Source organism: Bison bison, unplaced genomic scaffold (genome assembly GCF_000754665.1).
Source record: "Bison bison bison isolate TAMUID 2011002044 unplaced genomic scaffold, Bison_UMD1.0 scf7180017864452, whole genome shotgun sequence".
NCBI classification, from domain to species: domain Eukaryota; kingdom Metazoa; phylum Chordata; class Mammalia; order Artiodactyla; family Bovidae; genus Bison; species Bison bison.
The window spans coordinates 2,031,488-2,059,094 of record NW_011495014.1 but is presented as its reverse complement, the minus strand read 5'-3'; positions in this window follow the sequence as shown (position 1 = coordinate 2,059,094).

The following is a 27,607-nucleotide window of genomic DNA, read 5'->3' as shown; positions in this document are numbered from 1 at the left end:
AGTGTTTTTTTTTTTTTTTTTTTTTTTTTTACTGAGAAATAGCAATATGATCAGAAGATTTCCCATTGATTAAATAAAATTTAATTTTAAAATGATTTCCATAACCTTGAATTTTTATTAAGACATTTGGCCCAAGTATCAGGAAATGAATTATATACTTCAAGGATTATAAATTCCTAAAGTTATTAAAAAGTAAAGTGAAGTCACTCAGTCGTGTCTGACTCTTTGCGACCCCACGGACTGTAGCCTACCAGGCTCCTCCATCCATGGGATTCTCCAGGCAAGAACACCGGAGTGGGTTGCCATTTCCTTCTCCAATGCATGAAAGTGAAAAGTCAAAGTGAAGTCGCTTCAGTCGTGTCCGACTCTTAGCGACCCCATGGACTGCAGCCCACCAGGCTCCTCCGTCCATGGGATTTTCCAGGCAAGAGTACTGGAGTGGGGTGCCATTGCATTCTCCGATGACCAACCTAGACAGTATATTAAAAAGCAGAGACATTACTTTGCCAACAAAGGTCCATGTAGTCAAAGCTCTGATTTTTCCAGTAGTCATGTATGGATATGAGAGTTGGACTATAAAGAAAGCTGAGCGCCGAAGAATTGATGCTTTTGAACTGTGGTGTTGGAGGAAACTCTTGAGAGTCCCTTGGACTGCAAGGAGATCCAACCAGTCCATCCTAAAGGAAATCAGTCCTGAATATTCATTGGAAGGACTGATGCTGAAGCTGTAACTCCAATAGTTTTGCCACCTGATGCGAAGAAGTGACTCATTGAAATAGACCCTGATGCAGGGAAAGATTGAAGGCGGGAGGAGAAAGGGATGACAGAGGATGAGATGGTTGGATGGCATCACCAACATCAATGGACATGAGTTTGAGAAACCCTGGGAGTTGGTGATGGACAGGGAGTCCTGGCATGCTGCAGTCCATGGGGTGGCAAAGAGTCAGACACAACTAAGCGACTGAACTGAACTGATTTCATATATAGTAGTGTGTATACGTCAATTCCAATTTCCCAGTTTATCCCTTCCCTTCTAACCTCCTAATAACCATAAGGTTGTTTTCTACGTCTATGACCCTATTTCTGTTTTGGAGATAAGTTAATTTGTACCCTGTCTGGATACCACATATAAGCAATATTATATATTTGTCTTTCTCTGTCTGACTTACTTTACTCAGTAAGACTACATACAGGCCCATCCTTGTTGCTGCAAATGCCATTATTTCCTAGTTTTCATGGCTGACTAATATCACATGTATGTATGTACCTCATCTTTATCCATTCCTCTGTTGATGGACAGACTGCATCCATATCCTGGCTATTGTAAATACAGTTGCAGTGAACATTGGGTTGCATGTATCTTTTCAAATTATGGTTTTTTCTGGATATATTTCTCCAGGGCTTCCCTGGTAGCTCAACTGATAAAGAATCCACCTGCAATGCAGGAGAACCCAGTTCAATTCCTGGGTTTGGAAGATCCCCTGGAGAAGGGATATACTACCCACTCCAGTATTCTTGGGCTTCCCTTGTGGCTCAGCTGGTAAAGAATCTCCCTGCAATGCGGGAGACCTGGGTTTGATCCCTGGTTGGGAAGATCCCCTGGAGAATGGGACAGCTACCCACTCCAGTATTCTGGCTGGGAGATTTCCATGGACTGTACAGTCCATGGTGTTGCAAAGAGTTGGACACTACTGAGTGACTTTCACTTTCACTTTTCAGCTGTATGCTCAACAGTGGGAATGCTGGATCATACGGTAGCTCTGCTGCTGACTGTTCTCCATAGTGACTGTACAATGTACATTCTCACCAACACTGTGGGAGGATTCCCTTTTCTCTACACCCTCTCCAGCATGTACTCTTTATAGATTTTTTTGATCATGGCCATTATATTCAGTGTTGGGTGATACTTCATTGTAGTCTTGATTTGCATTTCTCTAAAAATTAATGATGTTGAGAATCTTTTCATGTGCTTTTTAGCCAGGCTGTTGCTTTTTTCAGTTTCATTCTGACTGCCTCAATTGATGAGATATTTTTCAATAGTAGATGGCTTCCTTTCCTGTTTTATAATTATTTACTTTATCACTGTGTGGTATATTTCATGTGACCAGAAACTCATCAAAAGACTAAGCAACATTTACTGTTTTTATTTCATAAATTACTTTTATTAAAATCTTACTTACTTCAAAATATAATTTACTTGCTGCTGCTAAGTCGCTTCAGTCCTGTCCGACTCTGTGCGACCCCATAGACAGCAGGCAGCCCACTAGGCTCCTCTGTCCCTGGGATTCTCCAGGCAAGAACACTGGAGTGGGTTGCCAAATAGAAACAACTTGCTCTTCTAGTGGTCTTCCAAATCTATTTCTTGGATTCTTCAGTTGACAGCAGTGGTCCAGAGACCTGATTCTCACCCCTAGCTATTTTGGAATCACTTGGGAGGCATATTATTTTTAATTATCTGTGATGAGGTCTAATCTGCATGCTTTTAAAACTTTCTGGATAATTCTCACATATAATATTTTGGAGTCTATCATTCTACAGGAGCCATGGTTTCAGATGTGTTTTAGAATAATTACTCATAAGATTTTGTTTGAAAAAATGGTCTTATTGTAAAAAAAAAAAATAGAATCCTATGCTTCATTGCTCTATTTGAAATGTAGTTCCTTTGTCAGTAACTTGCATAATTTTTTCAAGAAAATATTTTATGATGATACAACTATCTGCTTATTATATTCTGATATTTCTACTTCCAAATGATATATTAGTTTATTGTTATACTTAAAAATTATTATTAATAATGTTAAATTTTATTAAAGCTTTTACTTTTGGAATACCACTTTCAGGCTCAATTTTCCCCTTTCTATGGATGGTTTCTAAAATTCACTGGGAGTTTTCATTTTTAAAAATTGCCATTTAAAAAAGAATTAATTAATGAATAAATCTGTAAAACTAGTGCCATTTCTTAATTATTTTTAGATTTATTTTCTATATATCATCATATTAATGTCTTTTTTTTTAGAAGTTATAATCCCTACAAAAGGGAAGATCCAAAATATAGGATTAAAAATAAAATATTAACTTATTCACATCTAATGTGTTTATGACCACTATAGTAGTTTGCAATGCTTGAAGAACTTTTCATAGCAGTTCTAAATTTCTGTAGTCAATATTTAATATAGCCCTTTAATTTTTCTAACATTTTCAAATGTTAAGGTAGAGTTTTCTTATAGATAATAGAATAGTAATATATGAAATTATGAGGGTCAGCAGTACTCTGTGTTCCTAAGACAGCATCAAATTTTTCCAAGTAGCAACATCATATTTAAATACAGGTTCACTTGAGAGTAATTTTTGCAATGTATGTAAAAGTAGATATAGTTTATTTCAATATCACCTTATATTTATTAGGTACATGTTGCTGGTTATTATTCTAATTGTTAATTCATTTCATTTCCCTACAACATACTGATCACACAATATTATGTATTCATTCTTATGAGTCAGAAAACTGAGTTCTGAAAATGTTAGAATAAATAGTATCATGCTGTCATTAACAAAGCCGAAGTTTGAACCAACATGTTTCGACTTTTCACAATCCTATAACCCAAGGATCACAGATAATCCTCTAAAAATAAGCATACATGTATTGTTGCTCAGTATTGTCCAACTCTTTGTGACCTCATGGATGGTAGCTCACCAGGGTCCTCTGTCCATGGAATTCTCAAGGCAAGAATACTAAAGTGGGTAGCCATTCACTTTTCCAGGGGATCTTCCTGACTCAGGGACCGAAGCCAGGTTTCCTGCCTTGCAGGTGAATTCTTTACCATATGAGCCACAGGAAACCATAAATACATAAATCTTTTATTAATTGTACTTCTATAAGCATAATTGCAAAGACTTCCCTGGTGGCTCAGACAGTAAAGCGTCTGTCTACAATGCGGGAGACCTGGGTTCGATCCCTGGGTCGGGAAGATCCCTGAAGAAAGAAATGGCAACCCACTCCAGTATTCTTGCCTAGAAAATTTCTTGGACAGAGAAGCCTGGCGGGCTCTAGTGCATGGGGTTGCAAAGAGTCAAACACAACTGATCATACACACAAAAAATATATAATGATGGTAATAAGCTAAATTTATAATTATTCAAAATACTAAGCATTGTTATTTCTAATGTTGAAATCATTGATGATTTTTCGTTTTTCATAATATGTTTCTATATTTAAAAGTTTTCCTTCAATCAGATTTATCCTTTCCATGGCATGAAAATAGCAAGGTAAACTAAAATATTCAATTGAATTAAACCTAATATTGGCAACATATAGAAAAACACAATTTGAGAAACTTTCAATTTGTATGTAGACGTTTTCAATAAAAAAGTTTTTCTTCATTTAATAAATTTCAAATCATTAATAAGCCATGTAATATTTGACAGTATCTTTTATATGAATTTTTAAATGAAAATTATAAATGTCTTGCTTTGCTATCTTTATAGTTCAAAGTTGTTTTTTATAAATTTCTTGATTTGGGAATGTAAATTTAGTAGCTGTCATTCTTATCATATCTCTAATTGTTAATGAAGCTCTAAGAAACCATAAAAACTAATAAAATATGCTTTACTTAAAGTTAAGTACAAACTTCAGAATGCACTTTATTTGTATCTTTTTCCAATCAATATCCATAAAAGTTATTAATCATTATATAATCATTAAATCTATAAATAGTGGAGATAAACATTGTCCTACATATTGAGATTAAGCTCTTGACCCATAAATTCTATTCACAGCAATCTTAGTTTTAGAATTTTTATCCTCAATATTGGAATAGTATATAATAATTAGTGAGAAAAATCCTATTCTTCTTTTCTTTCATTTTTTACCATGTAAATAGTAAGCAAGACATAGGTTCGATCCCAAGGTCAGGAAAATCCCCTAGAGAAGAAAATGGCAACCCAGTCCAGTGTTCTTGCCTGGGAAATCCCACGGACAGCGGAGCCTGGCAGGCTATAGTCCATGGGGTCACAAAGAGTTGGACACGACTGAGCATGCACACATGCAAATATTAAGGCTAGAATAATATAATCTAATATTCATTATTTAATTTTAAAATAGGGATTCCTCACTGCATTTATACTAATATCCTAAAATGTGACCTAAGGGATTTATAGATAATTATTATGGCATGAGCCTCATGAGTCTAAATATTAATTTTGACTAATCTGATTATAAAACCAGGAAGATTAAAGAGTTTGAAAATTGTGTATGAAATTGTGTACAATCATAGAATAAATCCATACAGGACCACTTAAATATCTATTTTAGTTAAGGCCTAAAAAAAAAAAGAAACTGATTTATACAATGTGTGCAGTCATTGATGTGTAATAAATGTACTGGTGTGTACAATCAAATTTCTCCTTATGAAATCAAAATAGCTGAACACACCAATTGTTTTCCTCAACTTGTTTTCAGCATAAAAATATAAATTCATTAAATTACTTTTGTATAATATTTTTCAAAAAAATTTACTATGTTATTTGATTTTATCTTGACAAAAATATAATTCAGAAGATGCACACATATACACATCTACCTATCCTCTATAAAAGAGGGATTTGTCACAAAATAATCCCTGGTGGCTCAGATGGTAAAGAATCTGCCTACAATATGGGAGACCCAGGTTCAACCCCAGGGTCAGGAAGATACCCTGGAGAAGGGAACGGCAACCCACTCCAGTATTCTTGCTTGGAGAATCCCATGGACAGAGGAGCCTGGTGGGCTGCAGTCTGTGGGGTTGCAGAGTTGGACGTGACTGAGCTAATCTCTGTCTGTCTGTCTAAGATAATTCTAAAGAGCCACAATGAATTTAGCTTTGGCAGGGCACAACTTTTGCATGAGAAACACATTTGTCTCAGTAATTCTACTTTCTTTGTACATAAAGCCTTCAAATTTTCCTTTACTGATTCATTCATTTATTCAGTTATTCACTCATTTATTTAACAATATTTGCCATATGCCAGGCATTGCTGGTCATTACTATGAAAACACACATTAAAAAAATATATAGCCTATAATTTCTACAGGAACTTAAGTGGAAAAAAGGTTTGAGAGGCTTAATAGCTGCTGCTGCTGCTGCTAAGTCACTTCAGTCGTGTCCAACTCTGTGCGACCCCATAGACAGCTCCCCTGTCCCTGGGATTCTCCAGGCAAGAACACTGGAGTGGGTTGCCATTTCCTTCTCCAAGGCATGAAAGTGAAAAGTGAAAGTGAAGTCGCTTAGTCATGTCCGACTCTTCGCGACCCCATGGACTGCAGCCTACCAGGCTCCTCCATCCATGGGATTCTCCAGGCAAGAGTACTGGAGTGGGGTGCCATTGCCTTCTCTGGGCTTAATAGCAAGCAAGGTCAAATAATCAAATAATTATGACGCAAAGTAAAGAGTAAACGGTAGAGGAAAGAACAATCAAGTCTATCTAAAGGGAGTCCAGGATGACTTCTCATTCCTATAGCTAAATGGTTATGGAAAGGGGATTCCAAGAAAATAGAGCATTATGAAAGAAGCTATGAAAAATGTGGTATAGAAAGAATGTGGGAAAGGAGAGGAGGAAAAATAGTGAAAGTCACTTTGCTAGGCTATAGTAAACTTAGATGGGCCTTGTACAACATCACACTGATTATTTGTGACTTTTTTATCATAAAAATTTTTAATCATACTATTTCTCTTTTTATCTTATTAATATACACTGGTTAATATTTGAATTCTAAACCACCATTTAATTCCTGGAGTAAGCCTTTGTTAATGAACTGTTTATTATTAACATTATGGTTTTTAATATACATGTATTTTAACCCTGTGCCTGAGTAGTCACTCAGTCATGTCTGACTCTTTGCAACCCCGTGGACTGCAGCTCCCCAGGCTCCTTTGTCCATGGAATTTTCCAGACAAGAACACAAGAGTGGTTTGCCATTTTTTACTCCAGGGGATCTTCCAGACCCAGGGATTGAACCTGCGTCTCTTGCATCTCCTGTGTTGGCAGTAAGATTCTTTACCACTGAGACACCTAAGAAGCTCTATTTTAACCCCATGTCACTATTTTTATTGACTTAAACATTTATTATTCTTTTTTTTTTCTCTCAAGCATAAACCAAACTTTTTTTTTTTTTTTTTGCATTCTCGTGCTTATGTCTAAAATAGTTTTGTTAGTTTATTTTTCCCCAGTTAATTTGTCTTGGTATCACTTTTGGAATTGACTTACGGTAATAAATTCTTAAGAGTTTTGTGGGTAAAGAAATATATCTAGAGATAGTTTTGATTTGTTTTTATTACTGAATAATATTTTCCCTGTATATTGAATTCTATATTCAATATTGTTTCATTTCAGCACTTTAATGGTACAGTTCCACTGCTATCCATTTTCCATTGTTTTATTGAGATGTCAGCAAAAAACTTAATGATGGCCTTTTATAATTAACCTTTTATTTTTCTGGTCAAGTTTAGAAATTTGGTTTTGTTTTTAAGTAGTTTTATTGTGATATTCCTAGATATGGTTTTCCTTTTATTAATACCATGTGGGTTTCTGGAATTTCTTAAATCTGTATTTTTACATTTTTTATCAGTCTTGGAAAAATTCTCAAATATTTTCTCTCCAAATATTGCTTCTGTATCATTCTCTTTTTCCTCCCTTTCTGAGCCTCAGTTATACAAACAACATCCTTATTTACTCTGATCAATATGTCTTATGTGTTTTTTCTGCACATGATTATTTTTACTTTTTGCACTTTATTTAGATTATATTCTATTTTTTATATTGAGGTAAAACCTGGAAAACAATCTTGTTTCTATGTGCCTTCCTTTTTTTCCCCCCCATGATCCCACAGTCTTGGCATGAAAATCTGACTGCTTTCATATCCCTTAATTTTTTATTCCTCCCTAGGATTATAAGATTGCTGAAAGCCCTACTGGTCTCCCAGCTTCTTATCTGCTTCCTCTGTCCAGCTTCTTGGCCCCTTGTCTGAAACTAAGAGCAGATAATGCCTGAAGGGTAAAGTAGTATGCAAAAATTTGAACTTACCTCAGTGAGCTATTTTTTTCTCATTCTTTCTTCCTGAGAATTTTCTTTTCATTTCTGGCTCTTAGTAATCTCTAAGAAGTTTTTCAAACAGATTTACTTTTCTTTATCAGTTTGTTTATTGTTAGTGCCTTTATTGATCTGGCCAAGCTTTGCCATCTTGGCTAGAAATTGTAGTGCCTTTTTATTTTTAAATTTGTTTTTATTTTAAAACTTTGTCTATAATTTACTAGCAAACAAAAACCAACATTATATTCAGCTGAAGATAAAGATATTCTTTGCTGCTTATGTGTTACAAAAATAGTTAACAGGAGAGAATAACATACTTTGTATTTCTTTTTTATTGAAGTATAGCTATATATATGTATAGTAATATATATATATAATACATATACATGCATATATGCTCTTTTTACATTCTTTTCCATTATGGTTTATTATAGGATATTGAATATACTTTCCTGTCCTATGCAGCTGGACCTTGTTATTTATCTGTTTTGTATAAAGTAATCTGTATCTGATAATCTCAAAAGTTCAAAGTTTAGTTGCTCAGTCATGTCCAGCTGTTTGCGACCCCATGGGCTGCAGTACGCCAGGCTTCTCTGTCCATCACTAAATCCCGGAGCTTTCTCAAACTCATGTCCATCGAATCAGTGATGCCATCCAACCGTCTCATCCTCTGTTGTCCCCTTCTCTGCCTGCCTTCAATCTTGCCCAGCATCGGGGTCTTTTCCAATTGAAAGCTCCTACTTTATCCCTCCTCCACCCTCTTTCCCCTTTTGGAATTGTAAGTTTGTTTTTTATGTCTGTGAGTCTATTTCATAAATAAATTCATTTTGTCATATTTTAGATTCCTCATATAAGTAGTTATATGGTATTTGTCTTTCTCTTTCTGACTTGCTTCACTTGATATGCTAGGCGCATCCATGTTGCTGCAAATGACATAATTTCATTCTCTTTATGGCTGAGTAGTATTCTGTTCTGTATACTTACCACATCTTCTTTACCCATTCATCTGTCAATGGACATTTGCTTCTTTATCTAGGCCATTTTAAATATAACTACTATAAACACTGGGATCATGTATCTTTTTTAATTATACTTTATCTGGATATATACTCATAACTGCAGTTTGCCGGATCATACGACAACTCTATTAAGAAACCTCCATACTGTTTTCCATAGCAACTGCACCAGTTAATTTCCCAACAGTATTTGTTTCTTATATACAGACTTTTTAATGATGACCATTCTGACAAGTGTGAAGTCAGAATGAGCTCACTATAATTTTGATTTGCATTTCTATGACAGTTAGTGACGCTGAGTATTTTTTCATGTGCTTATTGATCAATCTATATGTTGTCTTTAGAGAAATGTCTGTTTAGGTCTTCTGCTCATTTTCTGACTGGGTCTTTTGTCATCATTTGTATTTCTTAAGAGCTTTTGTTTGTTTCACAGATATATATTTTTTCAAATACTGGAGACTCTGCTCAGAAAAATGCACATAATTAAGAAATGCACAATTTAATTTGTTCTTTCCTCAGCTCAAAAATCTATTAAAACCCTTACACGAACCCTAAATTTATAGCCTCCTAGGACATCTTTTGAAAATACTTAGTGTGGAAATTATCTTTATGCATTCACAATAAAGAAAACTAGAATGTTTGGATTAACTTTTTTCCCTTTTTGCCTTTTTATTTTTGCTGGACATATTTTGGAAAAATTACTTATCTTCACAGTATCAATTCATCTCAAAGGAGGAGAGAACCAGAATTAGAAGATAAATGAAAAATAATAGTGTGAGACTAAAGTACACCAGAATCAAGATTTCTGGGGAGAAATATCAATAACTTCACATATGCAGATGATGCCATCCTTATGGCAGAAAGCAAAGAGGAACTAAAAAGTCTCTTGATGAAAGTGAAAGAGAAGAGTGAAAAACTGGCTTAAAACTCAGCATTCAAAAAACTAATATCATGGCATCCGATCCCATCACTTCATGGCAAATAGATGAGGAAACAATGGAAACAGTGACAGACTTTATTTCCTTGGGCTCCAAAATCACTGTTCTAAACCCCATCACCAACCTGAGCTGAGAAGAATGGGGTAGGGGTCTGGAATTTCAAAGTGGAAGAAGACAAGTTACATGGAGATTAAAGTCTTTCTGATGTAAAGTACATTCTTTTCCTAAAAGCTCTCTTCTTTATAAGGGGTTCCTATGTACATTCTTTTAGGCAGTTAAGGGATGGGGAGGTAAAAAAAACTCTTGAGTCTGTAGGGCTTTGATTGTCTTCAGTTCAATTCAGTTCAGGCACCCAGTTCTGTCCCACTCTTTGCGGGCTGGTTGAATCACAGGCTGGAATCCAGATTGCCAGGATAAAGATAAACAACCTCAGATATGCAGATGATACCACTACAATGGCAGAAAGTGAAGAGGAAATAAAGAGCCTCTTTATGAGGGTAAAATAGCAGAATGAAAAACCTGCCTTACAACTCAACATTCAAAAAACAAAGATCATGGCATCTGGTCCCATCACTTCATGGCGCATAGCTGGGCAAAAAGTGAAAACAGTGGCAAATTTTACTTTCTTGGGCTCCAAAATCACTGTAGACAGTGACTGCAGCCATGAAATTAAAAGACCATTGCTCCTTGGAAGAAAAGCTATGACAAACATTGACAGCATTTTAAAAAGCAGAGACATCACTTTGCCCACAAAGATGCATATAGTCAAAGCTATGGTTTTTCCGGTAGTCATATATGGATGTGAGAGTTGGACTGTTAGAAGGCTGAGCACCAAAGAATTAATGCTTTCAAATTGTGGTGCTGGGAAGACTCTTGAGAGTCTCTTGGACAGCAAGGAGATCAAACCAGTCAATCCTAAAGGAAATCAGTCCTGAATATTCTTTGGAAGGACTGATGCTGAAGCTGAAGCTATAATACTTTGGCCACCTAATGTGAAGAGCCGACTCATTAAAAAGACCCTGATGCTGGAAAAGACTGAGATCAGGAGAAGGGGATTAGAGAGGATAAGATGGTTGGATGGCATCACTGACTCAAAGGACATGAGTTTGAGCAAATTCTGGGAGATAGTGAAAGACAGGGGAGCCGGGCGTGCTACAGTCCATGAAGTTGCAAAGAGTTGGACAGGACTTAGTGACTAAACAACAACAATCTCAAGAATGAGTTTGGGATTCTGACACTATGGTTATATGGTACTTTTCTTCTACTACAATACTGGGAATTCTAACTGAAACTGTATACTATTCTCATTGATAGCCAGTTGCCAGTTTCCTTGATATTTTGCTTTCTTAGTTTCCAGTGTGACTGGTGATGGAGTAACTGCTAAAAACCTGTACTGTTCTTGAGAAGTAGAAGCTATCTTTCAGCTGGTACATATGAGAAAGCTTACTCCAGTGACATAGATGGGATTTCTAGCCTGCACAGTGGTACAAAATCCACCTTTCACTGCCAGAGATGCAAGAAATGGGTTCGATCCCTGGATCCGGGGGATCCCCTGTAGTAGGAAATGGCAACCCACTCCAGTATTCTGACCTAGAAAATTCCAGGGACACTGGAGCCTTGGAGGCCACAGCCAATGGGGTCACAACGAGTTGAACACAACTGAGTGACTGAGCACAGATACACACACAGTGATACAGATGGGTGATGGGTGATTTTAGCAGTGATTCAATCTAAATCTACAAGTGGCTCCAGAATATTTTGTTATCACAGATTTACATGATTGTCATATGAGGTCTGTGAACACAGGGGTTCTACTTAATATACATTTGAGAAATTTAAGCAATATAAGTACAGTTAGCTCCATTGTTTGTGTTTTTCAAGTGAAACCAAAATGACAGTTAACTCAGAGTATGGAAAGTTAATTGTGTACCTGGAATGAATAGAAGACAAAAGATGTCTTCACTAGAAGACAAAAGGATTTAAGTTAAATGATGCTTTTCCTAGAATCTTTGAAATGGAAATACACTTAGGACCTGATGGCACCCAGCATGGAGTGCTAAAGAGAACAGTCCTAGGGAGAGAAGTCCTGAGGACTGTTCCATATACGTCATATCAGAAAAGAGAAAACATTAGGAAACTGGAAGAATTGAACCAAAGATTAAAATCTGGTTAAAGTTAATTATTAGTGAAACCAAAAGAGTTAAGCAGAAGATGAAGCTGAAAAAGAAGGTAATAGCAGCAAGCTCACATCGTGGAAAAGTAGAATAATGGGTCAAGACTGACACTATCAATATTGAGCATCTGCCAGCACATTTCTTGTATAATTACGCTGACTCCCTTGTTTGAGAGAAGGGGAGAGACTGAAAGGAGTTGTTTGAGACAACTGAAATAGTACTCTGTTGTCTACCATAATGTGTTCCTGTAATCCATCCTAGAATTCAAGCTTCCTCAATATATACGCAAAGTTGTTTTTCTAAATTCTCACTAGTCCTCTTTAGGCATTCTTGGCATCAATTAAACTGCACTATATTGTCTGTCTATGGAAAACACCTCATGCTTCTTCTCTTAGAGTTGTAATTCATACTGCCTCTTTTCCCTTCATCCTCATATGTGTACAAACCAGACTTCCATTACATATCAAAGCAAAATCTCACCTCTTCTACCAGCTAATGTAGGAATTTCATGAAGCCTTCTGTATTTCACACTAGCCAGAAACAATTCGTAAGAGCCTACAATATTTAAGAAACTATCTTATCACTATTTTTTCATGCAAATGCATGAATTTCTATTTTATTTTCTAAACTTTTTCCAAATCATGACTCCCATTTTATAGATATACCTAAGAGGATCCATGTCTCCAATGTGTTATAATAGTACATAAGTATGTATATATATATATACACACACATATATGTGTATATATATATATGTTCTTATTAAACAAGTACATAAGTGTATATATATATATATGTTAATCACTCAGCCATGTCTGACTCTTTGCAACCCCATGGACTGCAGCCCACCAGGCTCCTGTGTCAAGAATACTAGAGTGGGTTGCCATTCCATTCTCCAGGAGGTCTTCCCAACCCAGGGATTGAACCTGAGTCTGCTGCATTAGACAGATGCTTCACCATCTGAGCCACCAGGGAAGCCCCTTTAGAATATATCTAGTTCTTTCTTCACTGCTCTTATGCATGTGAATGTATAAGAGACAAATACATACAGTTCAGTTCAATTCAATTCAGTCTCTTAGTCATGTCCAACTCTGAGACCCCATGAACTGCAGCACGCAAGGCTTCCCTGTTCATCACCAACTCCCAGAGCTTGCTCAAACTCATGTCCATTGAGTCAGTGATGCCATCCAACCATCTCATCCTCTGGTGTCCCCTTCTCCTCTGCCTTCAATCTTTCCCAGCGTTGGAGTCTTTTGCACTGAGTCAGGTCAGTTCTTTGCATCAGGTGGCCAAAGTATTGGAGCGTCAGTATCAGTTCTTCCAATGAATATTCAGGACTGATTTTCTTTAGGATTGACTAGTTTGATTTTCTTGCTTTCCAAGGGATTCTCAAGAGTCTTCTCCAACACCACAGTTCAAAAGCATCAATTCTTTGGTGCTCAGCTTTCTTTATGGTCCAACTCTCACATCCATACATGACTACTGGAAAAACTGTAGCTTTGGCTAGCTAGACCTTTGTAGGTAATGTCTCTGCTTTTTAATATGCTGTCTAGGTTTGTCATAGCTTTTCTTCCAATGAGCAAGCGTCTTTTAATTTTAAGGCTGCAGTCACCATCTGCAGTGATTTTGGAGCCCAAGAAAACAAAGTGTGTCACTGTTTCTATTGTTTCCACATATGTATGGTACATATATATAAATATAAGCTTAACTTTCTTCATTTACAAAATAGGATGTTCAATTGTGTTTCAATACATTATTTAACACTGGATCTTTCATTATTGATACGATTTTTAAGAACCTAATCCTTGTGAGGATGGGGCTAATAGATCATTTTATAGATCTCTTTATGTAAGCATCTTGCAAGAGGCAACTATGACATGAATATCTGATAAAAAGTGAGAAGATGCCTTCTCTGTATCCGAGAAGGGAGTGCTAAGTTATTTCCTTGGGTATAAATCTAATTATTGTTATGTAAAATGTGGGAAGGAAAAAATGTTTTGTACTCACTTTCTTGTTTCATTTTGTTGTGGTATTTCATACATATTTTGATCATTTATCATGTTTTACTCTAAGTAATTCTGTATGGTAACAGGGTCATTAAACATTTAATTTGAAACTTCCAATTACTGACCTTTGGCATCTTATATTTTTCTTAGTTTCAAAATATCAGACAACAAAATCACATTGCTCCAGACATGTTCACAATAATAAGAATTTCGTAGTCAGATGTTCTTGATAAGGAGTTTGTTGACTGAAGCGACAGCAATAATTGTGATGTTTTGAATAGTTTCCTAAAGTCATATTTCGGGGAAGTGTTCTTTATCATGGTTGAAGAATTGCCTTGATTTTGGATTTAAATTTCCCTAAACATTGAGAATACAGTTACAGTAGTTTTCACAATTAAAGTTGACAGACTAAAATTCAGTAATCTTATGACTTCTTAAGATTTGACCAGATGGCCAGCATCATATTTTGCATGACTGCCTTCAGAAATTCACCAGCATAGTTTTTATCACAATTGCTACTAAAAAATCAAGTGCAAAATGCCCAAAGAAGTATTGTTATTGCACCTTTATTTTGAACAGAGTTGCTTTTTTACATCAACTACAATAGATGCTTTGTAATTTTCGATTATTAATGATCCATACCTTAATAGAAGGCATTGAACATCTTTGCTTAATGCTTTAGCAAAAATAATTATTAGATATTAAAATTGACTTATTAATGGCTGACGTGTTCTGAGATCTAAAGGGATCAGGAACAAGTTTTATCTTAGCGTTAATTTACCATACTTGATTTAACTTTTATTGGTATGTGAACATAATTTTGTGTGTGATATGTGTGTGTGTGCACACACACTCAGCCACTCAGTTGTGTCTGACTCATTGCAACTCTATGGACTGTAATTCACCAGGCTTCTCTGTCCATGAGATTTTCCAAGCAAGAATACTGGAGTGGGTTGCCATTTCCTTCTCCAGGAGATCTTCGCAGCCTGTGACTTTTGCATTTCCTGCATTGGAGGCAGATTATTTACCACTGAGCCACCTGGGAAGCTCTTGTGTGTGATAATGTGTGTGATTTTTCTGGAGCCAAGTGAAAATTTTTTATGTCTCTGTCTATTTCTGTCTCTCTTTCTCTCTCATTCATGTGCTATAAGAACCCCAAACTGATACTGATATTTGAATTTACTTTCAGAATAGATTATGTTGAAATATGATACATTACCTAGTCATTACACAAAAAACTCCAAAACTTAGTCTTAAATCAGTAATCATTGAGCTTATAATTCTGTGGATCAAAATTTATCTGAGCTAGTTGTAGGGTTCCTCTGATGTCTAAGCTCAGTGGTACTTCCTCATGCCTTTACAATCCTGCAGGTAAACTAGTTATGGTAGAATCAGTAACCCATTTAAGCTTCATATACTTTCTATTTTAATGTCATTTTTATTGTACCTCAGTATTGTATAAAATCTTTGAAAATTCTTCCTTTTCAACCACAAGAAGGACACCAAAGAGAAATCTCTGCATCGATGCTTGAAAAAGAATTATTGTTTTGTTTTTTAAAAAGGCAGTGGGGACCTTTTATCTGGGGACTAAATGAAGGTAGAGAAAGCACAATTCAAGAGCAACAGATGTGGAGTAACTCAGTCCAGCGGCTCCCTGCCACCTACAGATCATTCTTCTGGGGGAAACATTGAGACTTTATGTGTTTATCTTAATGATGGAGGAGATTCCACAAGGTGTTTTTTATTGGGAATATTGTATGGGTCACTTTATATAAAGATTATAATCTATGAATTGAGTGCTATAGGAGTAAATATAAGAAATGTTATGGCTTATTTACTAAAGTTTATCAGAAATATAAGCCTTTCTCCTTGATGACTAATGAATCATACTCCTTGTCTTAGTTCATCTCAGGCTGCTGTTACAACATACTCATAGCCTGAGTGGGTTATAAATAAAAATTTATTCACACATTGTTGGAGGCTAGAAAACTGAGATCGGGTGGCATCATGGTTGGGTTAGATGAAAACCCTCTTCTGGTTTCAAATTGCCAACTTCTCGTATTCTAGGGTGGTGAAGAGAGGGCAGGAAAGCTCTCTAGGATCCCATTTATGAGGGCATTAATCCCTTTCAGTAAAGCTCAACTCTCATGACCTAAGCACCTCCCATAAGGCCCTGCCTCTTAATACTGCCACATTGGAAGTTAGGATTTCAACATTTGAATTTTGCAAGGGACACAAATATTCAGCCCGTTGCACCCCTCCTGGGTAAAAACATGAAATGATGCTATAGCCTCATCTCTGAATATGCTTATTATACCTAACATTAAGAAACCCAGGAAAATGAATAGATTTACAATATTCCCCAAATATATTGAGGAAGGGATGCTTTAAAAATTTTTTTTTAAAAACTATTTGATTGATATAATAAAATTGCAACCTGATCTCAGACTAGATTGCTAACATCTTCTTCTGAATCTTTATTTATGTATTTTTAGGGGGATAAAAAAGTTTTATCTTCTGCCTTCGACAGTATGCTCTAGGGTTCAATTTTATATGAAATACATTAGCACATTAAGCATTTGCCATTTTAAGTAAGACCTAATTTCATAATTATGTGGTATACCACACACTTTTCTTTAGAAATATACCAGGTTCAGTAAATACCTTCTATTTCATCTTAATATATTCCCTTCTTCACTAATTTTCTGGAAAGTTAAGATGTTCCTTAAGTACATAATAAAAATAAAGCCAGTTCTCCTTAGAGAAAGCATAAACCTTACCTGTATTAGAAATATTTTAATATGATAAGTAAGCAATAGCTAGGGTGGCATTTACTAAGGAAATTGAGTACTTGCAGGCTTCTATGTTGTTGGGGGAAAATAAAAAGAGGGCATTGCTCTCATTTCCTGCTAGAAACCTGAAGTTATAAAAATCAATGTGAGAACATAAATGTGAAATTACTTTTTTTATGAATATAAATCTGATTGATTTAAGTGGTTACTTGTTCATGTCTGCATGTTCTCTCTCTATATTGAGAGTATCAACACACATCTCTAGTTATTGGAAGTCCCTTTGTACAAAGTGATACCAAAAAAGTTTCCTCTTCAATAAATATTAGAAGTTCCCAGTTTATTAAGAAAACTTTGTTTTCTTACTTTCCTAAGGCCTTCTCTCGGAGAAGGCAATGGCACCCCACTCCAGTACTCTTGCCTGGAAAATCCCATGGACGGAGGAGCCTAGTGGGCTGCAGTCCATGGGGTCTCTAAGAGTCGGATACGACTGAGCGACTTCACTTTCACTTTTCACTTTCATGCATCGGAGAAGGAAATGGCAACTCACTCCAGAATTCTTGCCTGGAGAATCCCAGGGATGGGGGAGCCTGGTGGACTGACGTCTATGGGGTCGCACAGAGTCGGACACGACTGAAGCGACTTAGCAGCAGCAGCAGCAAGGCCTTCTCTGGGAAATATTATGATGGGCTCATTATGAACTTGGCTTGCACTCCTAATCACCCGTGCTCATAGTCACATGATCCTTTTGTGAGTGTGGGCAGAAGGCTTAACAGTGCTGAGTGCTGGTTTCCTCAGCTATAAAACAGGAACAAGGCTAACCACCCTACATATTGTGTTTGTTGTTCAGAATAGCACGATAATGCAGGTGTAATGGGGCAGTTTGGCTGATTGAGTAGGATACACCTGTCGATGCAGGCGGCTCCCCTGGTAAACCTGCCTTTCCTCCATATCTCTTTTCATTCTCTTATAAGAGAGGAGCTTTGGTTATAAAATAAGGCAGTGGAATAAGGGATGGGATGAAAGTTCCTGGTGTCAGTCAGACTTGGTTAAACACATGAAATGGGACATGACAACCAAAAAGCTTCTCGAACTGGGTTTGTGCTCTTGTGACTAGAGTAAAGTTGATCAGACAAAAACTGATGCAGTTTCTTGGAAACTTGTTTGATCTTTGGCGCTTTCACCTCTTGAAGTCTGCATACCCATCTGAGGAACGGTGATGATAACAATACTATTTCATAGAGGTGCTGGTTCTATTAAATGGAACTGTAAAAGTACAGTGTTTGGCCAATGATTAATAAATATCTATTATTATTTTTTTATCATCTGTGAGACTCTATACAAGCTAGCCTATTTCAGAACCTAGATGACAAGCATAGGAAAGAATTGGGTAGGAAGCTACTTTCCCACCTGTGTTCTTACCTTCCAAAGCAAGTAGTTCCAAACTATGAGAACATAGGGAGACCACACTCCTCATGTAGTTTGGCATTTTCATGATGGGAAATGATACTATGAGATTTCACCAAATGTATTTGTGGACAGAGACAGAAATAAGTGGAGCCAGAGCAGGAGTAGATATCATGGTAGCTTCCAGATGAGAACCTTCTTTGGTAAGCACAGAATGCTGAAGTTTAGGACACCTGGATTACACACGCAAAGGCCTGAACACAGTGCCGTAAGCATTCAAAAAACCGATTGCTATAATTATTATCATTGGGTCCATTTTCCACTCGCTGCAACAGCCAGATAGCTGAAAAAGAAAATGAACTCCTGAAACAGCTTCAATCATCTACAATAGTGGTTTTCTTGGCATGTCGACAGTTTACAATCACTTGGGTTTAAAATAATGACATAGTGTTGTAGTTCAGCCTGGTTAATGAAAATAGAGACAACCATAAATCCTGGGGGATTTTCTCCTCGGTGAGAAGTAAAGAAAGATAAGTCAAAATGTATTAGAAATACAGGATACCTATATCACTTTGCTCAATACTTAATATTTCAACGTCTTGAAGGATGTGTAGGATTCCAATAGGCAGGCATATACATTCTAGAAGGAAGTAAAAACATGAGAAAACCAACAATAAAAGGAGGAAAATGAGAAAGAATTTATGGAAAATGTGTGTAGTCCAGTTTGTCTGGGAACAAGGCTCTCCTTTGTACCCAATTCAGTTATTTATTGATGCATAAGGAAATACCCCCAAACAGTATCTTAAAACAGGGATTTTTACTTCTTGCCATTCTGGAATTAACTGCTCAGATCTTTTGATCCACAAGGTGTTGACTGGGGTCACTCAAGTGGCTTCATTCAGTGGGGAATCTGGCATAAGTATCTTTATTCTCCTCGACGTATCTTTCTCTCTCATTACATGAAGTCTCCTCTACCTCAGGTTCTCTCCATGTGACCCCTCTCCAGCAAAATGGCCTAGAGTACTACTCCCAATGTAAAAACAAAGATATGCCTCTGCTTGAGTCATTGTTGCTAATACCCCACTAAGGAAAGCAAGTCATGTGAATAAACATCTGGAGTCAATATGAGAAACACAGGAAGATACAGATACTGAGAGTTGTGACTTGTGTATATATTGAGAATGGGAGATGCTGACAGCTCTAATGGAAAGGATTGAAAGATAGAGTCAACCATAGTCACTTATCATCACCATGAAACATTATAGGGCACAGAGTCTACACGTCTACTTTCAAGCATAAATCTCAGGGGGAAAAAAAAGAAAAAAAAAATTGGGGACAAAAATAATAAATCTGTCATAAAGATGAAAAGTGTGAGTTTAAAATTTGGTAGATATCACTAGAAGATTTAGATCATAGGTAGGATTAGATTGACTTGAGAGAACTGTGCTCAAAGGAAGCTTAGGAAATATCTCTGCAGAGGAAACATTCATTCCAGAAAAAAACTAGAATTCAAGAGAGAGCAAATAGAATTAGTAGGATTAATTTTGAGGGGAATTTTCAGGGAAATGTCTCCCTTCCCACCAAAATAAAATCCAAATATATTAAGCAGTAGGCAGTGGTGGCAGTCTGATTAAAAAGAGCTGCCTACTTAGTAGACAGGGTTCCCAGTGCATGACAGACTGTTACTCTGGAGACCCCTGTGAAACACATCTCCAGGATACACAGCTTGTGTTCTCTCTGCCAACACTGAATCTGGTCGTGAGACAGCAAGAGTAATACAGGAGCTTCACAATAGCCTGCCCAGTGAAGTATAGCCATGTGGGAAGCTTTTAAGAGCATCCTGCTGCCTTCTAAGGAACTCTGGCTATAAGTTTCTAATGATAAGAGAAACACCGCATAGAAAGACAGTGGACATCTTGAATCATGGTCATCTTGGACATTTCCATCCAAGTTGAGCTGCCACGAGTGATCCCAGTTGATGTTACATGAAGATGAGAACCAGATCCCACCAAATTTACCCAAATTGCAAAATTCAAGTTAAATAGATGCTTGTTTTATAAACCATTAAATTTTCAAATGACATGTTATACAGCAATAGGTAAATGAGAAAAATAGATGACTGGGGGAGAAAAGTACAGAAATGTGTGTAATTCTTTTTGTATAGAATATTCATGATTCAGGGAAGGCATATAAATGAAAGATAAAAGGGCAACCACATCCACCAGGAGAAGAACACTAAAATCCCCACAGCCTCTCCTTAGTGTGGCAATTTAGTGGGAGTGGTATTTCCATGCCTCTCTTTCAAAATTCAGGCAAATTCTCCTGTCAATATGTCCTCCCCACTGACAATTAAACCTACGCAAAGGGGAAATATTGTTCCCTAAGTTTTCATCTTTACATTTTATTATTTTAGTCTTTTTCTGATCCTAGGAGAAAGCATTTGGTCTTTTAAGTGCAATGTTGTGGTAGATTTTTTGTAGATGTCATTTTTTCAAGTTTTTTCAGTATTATGGATTGTATTACATCTCCCCAAAAGATATGCCTAAATTGTGACACCTAATACTTGTAGATGTGACCTTATTGGAAAGTAAGGTCTTTACAAATATAATTAAGATAAAATCATACAAGGTTAGGGTTGTCCTCATGAGAAGATAAGAAAGATGAAAATAGACACAGGAAGACCATTAAAGAGGGAGGCAGAGATCAGAGTAATCTACAAGCCAAGGAATACAAAGGATTGTTGGCAAGCACCAAAATCTAAGAGTCAAGGAAGTGTTTCCTTTAGAGGCACCAGAGAAAATATGGCCCTACCAACAACTTGATTTTGGATTTCTAGCCTTCAGCACTGTGAAGCAATAAATGTTTGTTGTTTCAAGCTATCCAATGAAAGATGATCCTGTGAAAGTGCTGCAGTCAATATGCCAACAAATTTGGAAAACTCAGCAGTGGCCACAGGACTGGAAAAGATCAGTTTTCATTCCAATCCCAAAGAAAGGCAATGCCAAAGAACGCTCAAACTACCACACAATTGCACTCATCTCACACGCTAGTAAAGTAATGCTCAAAATTCTCCAAGCCAGGCTTCAGCAATACGTGAACCGTGAACTTCCAGATGTTCAAGCTGGTTTTAGAAAAGGTAGAGGAACCAGAGATCAAATTGCCAACATCTGCTGGATCTTGGAAAAAGCAAGAGAGTTCCAGAAAAACATCTATTTCTGCTTTATTGACGATTCCAAAGCCTTTTACTGGGTGGATCACAATAAACCGTGGAAAATTCTGAAAGAGATGGGCATACCAGACCACCTGACCTGCCTCTTGAGAAACCTATATGCAGGTCAGGAAGCAACAGTTAAAACTGGACATGGAACAACAGACTGGTTCCAAATAGGAAAAGGAGTACATCAAGGCTGTATATTGCCACCCTGCTTATTTAACTTATATGCAGAGTACATCATGAGAGACTCTGGGCTGGAAGAAGCACAAGCTGGTATCAAGATTGCAGGGAGAAATATGAATAACCTCAGATATGCAGATGACACCACCCTTATGGCAGAAAGTGAAGAGGAACTCAAAAGCCTCTTGATGAAAGTGAGAGGAGAGTGAAAAACTTGGCTTAAAGGTCAACATTCAGAAAACGAAGATCACGGCATCTGGTCCCATCACTTCATGGGAAATAGATGGGGAAACGGGAAACAGTGGAAACAGTGTCAGAGTTTATTTTTGGGGAGCTCCATATCACTGCAGATTTTTATTGCAGCCATGAAATTAAAAGACGCTTACTCCTTGGAAGGAAAGTTCTGACCAACCTAGCTAGCATATTCAAAAGCAGAGACGTTACTTTGCCAACAAAGGTCTGTTTAGTCAAGGCTATGGTTTTTCCAGTGGTCATGTATGGATGTGAGAGTTGGACTGTGAAGAAAGCTGACTGCCGAAGAATTGATGCTTTTGAACTGTGGTGTTGGAGAAGACTCTTGAGAGTCCCTTGGACTGCAAGGAGATCCAACCAGTCCATTCTAAAGGAGATCAGCCCTGGGATTTCTTTGGAAGGAATGATGCTAAAGCTGAAACTCCAGTACTTTGGCCACTTTATGCAAAGAGTTGACTCATTGGAAAAGACTCTGATGCTGGAAGGGTTTGGGGGCAGGAGGAGAAGGGGACGACAGAGGATGAGATGGCTGGATGGCATCACTGACTCGATGGACGTGAGTCTGAGTGAACTCCAGGAGTTGGTGATGGACAGGGAGGCCTGACGTGCTGCGATTCATGGGGTTGCAAAGAGTCGGACACAACTGAGCAACTGAACTGAACTGAACTGAATGTGTAGTAATTTGTGAAAGCAAGCCCTAAGAAACTAACATGCTCAGTTTTCATAATTTGTATTGGATATGTGCAAATGATTTATCTACATCTATTGAGAGGAGCATAGTTTTTTTTCCTTTTATAGTATGTTAATATGATGATTTATTTGAATTGATTTTTAAACATTAAATCAGTAGAATGCCAATTGTGTGCATCTTTCCCAACTCTGAATTCAGTAAAATAACAGTGATAGTTGGATAGAAATTGTCCATTGTGGGAATTGCAACAGGAATATTGACAAATGCTGCAAATTATTCGTTTTTCTTTTTCCTCCTTCTGGAGCCTATTGTTACAAATACATGAACAGACCACTCTGTTAAATCAACTTAGTGTCTTCTGATAAATCTATTATTCATGATGTGTTTTTTTTTTAATATTTTCTGGAATTGATTTGCTGAAATTATGTTGTTTTGTTTGGTTGTTTCCCTGTTCATCGGGGCTGCTGAAATATAATATTTTTGTTACGTCATTATCTGGTTTTGATAACAAATACAGGCATCATAATATGAGTTGGGAATTATCCCCTTCTCTTCTATTTCAGAAAGAGATTGTGTAAAATTGATTATTTTAGCCACAAATGTTTGGTGGAGTTCACTAGTGAAGACACCAGGGCTTCAAGTTTTCTTTGTGGAAAATATTTTACTATGATGTTGAAAGGTTGTTGTTGGATCACGCGAAGACACCGGAATTCTTGGCCCCCGGAGGAGAAGAATTCAATCCGGGACCAGAGACGAGGCTTGATCACTCAGAGCTTTTGTGTAATAGAGTTTTATTAAAGTATAAAGGAGATAGAGAAAGCTTCTGACATAGGCATCAGAAGGGGGCAGAAAGAGTACCCGCTTGCTAGTGTTAACAAGGAAGTTATATAATCCAAAGAATGTCTGGAGGTTGTAAAGACCTCATCAGACCTACTCCCATAATTTACATTTTAAAATAACACTGTCCTCAGGCAGGATACATCCTTGTAAAGACCAGGTCTACTCCCATAATTTACATTTTAAGACAACAGAAGGTTGAATCCAAAGACTGTCCTTAGGCAGGATACATTATTGTTATATAATCCTAAAGAATGTGGAGAAAGAAAAAAGTTTGTCCTTTCTTCCTCCTTGAGAATTCCAGACCCTTCTCTCCTTGGGGACCCCTAGACTCCCTATCAACCTGCCTAGGAAATAACTCTCTCAGTGTTACAGGGTTATTCAGGTTATCTTTTCCTCTTAGGTGATTCTGGCTGTAGATGACATGTCATCAATGAACTATGCATTTTATCTAACTTATTGAGTTGGTGGTGATAAGGTTGTTTATAAAATTCCTGTATAATGCTTACGATGCCTAAACAAGTGATACCCTCATTTCATTCTGATATCATCTTCTCTTTTCTTCTTCATCAGTCTGAGCAGAATTTTATCAACTTTATTGATTTTTCTGAAGAATCAACTGTTAGGTTTATTGATTTTTATCAACTTTCTGGTTTTAATTTTGTTGATTTCTGTTCTTTATCATTTTCTAATTTTAAGTTTCATTTTATCTTCATTTTTCTAGTTTCTAGATGGAAGCTTCCACATTGATTTGAGATTTTTCTTATTTTCTAATGTAAACATTAGAAGCATTGCTCTAAATTTCCGTCCAAGAAATGCTTTAGCTGCATTCTTCAAATGCCATTTTTATTTTCAATCTGCAAAACCAATACAATATTGTAAAGTTAAAAAATAAAATAAAATAAAAATTTTCTAATTTTTCTTGTGAATGCCTTTTTGTTTAGAAGTTAACTTCCAAATATTTCAGTATTTGCCAGAAATATTTTTGTTACTGATTTCAATTATAATTTTATTGTGTTTGGAGGCTGTATTTTGTCTGATTTTAATCCTCAGATTTTTTTGAGATTTGATTAATGATTCATAAAGTAGTCTATGTTGGAGAATGTTTTTTATGCACTTGAAAGAATGTGTATTCTCCTCCTTTGAGATGAAGTGCAATCTAAAATTCAATTTGGTAAAATGGAGCAAAACGGGTTGATAGTGTTATCCAAACTTTTGTATCCTTATTGAGTTTATTTGTTTTCATTCTAACAGTTATAGAAAGAGAACAGTTGAAATCCCCACCTGTAGTTGTAGGATAGATGTATGTGATATAATTTATCTGTTTCTTCTTTCAATTTTATCAGTTTTGCTTCGTGTATTTTTGAAAGATATACACACCCAAGATTGTTCTGTCTTAATAAATTGACATCTTTTATTATGAAATGTCTCTGTTTACTCCTAGTAATATTCTGTTTTAGTGTTCTTTGCCTTGATGTTAATAGAGCCTATTTAGTTTTTAATTTTTATTTTCTAGGTTTATATTTTTCCATCATCCCACTTTTAATCTCTGTGTCTATATTTGAAATAGGCTCATTGTAGATAATCTATAGTAGGTCTTAATTTTTTAATTCAATCTGACTTTTTAACTTTTAAATAGAGTATGTAAACAACTGACCTTTTGCAAAATATCAATATGTTTAGATAAATCTGCAATCGGCCTATTTTTTCTCTTTTTTCCTTGCCTTTTTAAAAGATTCTGTTTTAGCTCCACACTTACTATTCCTCTTTGTTTTATTTTATAGTGATTGCTTTAGGATTTATGTTATATGTCTTCAATTTATCACACTTTGTTTCCAAATAGTTATACCACATTGGGCTTCTCAGGGGCTCAGTAATAAAGAATCCACATGCCAATGCAAGAGACGCAAGAGACGTGAGTTCTATCCCTGGGTTGGGACAATCCCCTGGAGTAGGAAATAGCAACTCACTTGCATATTCTTGCCTGGAAAATTCCATAAACAGAGGAGCCTGGTGGGCTATAGTCCATGGAGTTGCAATGAGTCAGATACAACTGAATACACACACACACACACACACACGGTTTGTAGCATAAAGTCCTTATAACAGTATACGTCAGTTCACTTCCTTCTGTCCTTTATATAATTGTTACACATATTATCTCCATGTATAATCTAATTGTAATTTCATTTGTAGCTGTGATATAACATACATAACATAAAATTTACCATCTTAGCCATTTTCAAGTGTACAGCTCAATAGTGTTAAGTACATTCACAGTGTTGTGCAACCCATCTCCGGAACTCTTTCATCTTGCAAAGCTAAATCTCTGTACCCATTAAACAGCAAATCCCCGTTCTCTTTTCCCTCATTCCTGGCAACTACCATTCTGCTCCCTAGCTTTATAAGTCTAACTACTCTAGGCATCTCATATAAATGGTACCATACAGCATTTGTCTTTTTGTGATTGGCTTCTTTCACTTAGCACAATGTTCTCAAAGAGTTATCTACGTTGTAGCATGTGTCAGAATTTCCTTTCAAGGTTGGATAATATCTTATCATGTATATATTCCACATCTTGCTTATCTATTTACCTTTTGATAGCCACTGGTGTTGCTTCTACCTTTTGGCTATACTGAATCACATTGCTGTGAATGTACTAAGTCACTTCAGTCATGTCCAACTCTTTGCATCCCTATGGACCATAGCCTGCCAGGCTCCTCTGTCCATGGGATTCTCCAGGCAAGAATACTGGAGTGGGTTACCATGCCCTCCTCTGGGGAATCTTCCTGACCCAGGGATTGAGCCCATGTCTTTTATGTCTCCAGCATGGACAGGCAGGTTCTTTACCACTACTGCTACCTGGGAAGCCCTATTGTTGTGATAATGGGTGAACAAATATCTTCATTTCATCTGGGGAGATATAAACCCAGAAAAGGAATGTCTGGAATATATGACAATACTATGTTAATTGTTTTAAGGAATGACTGTACATTTTTCCATAGCAGATGCTCATTTTACATTTCCACCAACAGTGTTAAAAGCATTTCAATTTCTCCACATTCTAACCAATACTTATTTTCTGGTTTTATAATAGTAGCCAATCTAACAGTATGAGGTAATATCTCATTGTGGTTTTGATTTACATTTACCTAACGATTATGATGTTGGGCATCTTTTTATGTGCTTATTGGCTATTTGTATATTTGCTTTGGAGAAATGTCCATTCAAACCCTATGCCCATTTTTAAATTGGGTTATTTATCTTTTTGTTGTTGAGTGTTAGGAGTTTGGTATGTACACTGGATATTAATCCCTTATCATATAATTTCCAAATATTTTCTCCCATTCCATGAACTCTGTTCACTGTATTCCTTGATGCACATAAGTTTTTTTATTCTAATATAGTCAGATTTATCAATATTTTTCTCTCATTGCCTGTACTTTTGGTAACATATCCAAAAAAATCATTGCCAAATCTATTGTCATATAAATTATTTTTCAAAATATTTTAAAGGAAAACTTGTTTTTATGTTAACCTACATGTTTATCACTTCTGGCTTATTTTTTATTCTTTATGAAGATTCAAATTTCTGTGGGCTATTTTTCCTCTGTAAAGATCAATCTATAACAATTTTTGTCATACATGTCTCCAAGTGATACGATTTCTTTGTTTGACTCAAAAACTCTTTATTTTTCTTCATTTTTGAAAGAGTTTTTTTCCACTGGTTAAAGAATTCAGGAACAACAGAGGGGTGTGTGTGTATATCTCTGTGTGTATGTTATATGGATTATGCATTTTGTTTTCTTGCAGTATGTTATGGGTGACCATCCTCACATGCATAGTTTCTGATGCTAATTCTTACCTTTGCCTCTTGTACATAATGTGTCTTTTTCATCTGGCTATATTTCTTAATTACTACCTTTAAGCAATTTCACCAAGATACACTTTGGGGTGGTTTTATTTTATCTTTATTCTGCAAAGGGTCATTGATCTCCTTGAATTAAATCTGTGGGTCATTGAACTCCATGAATTGAAT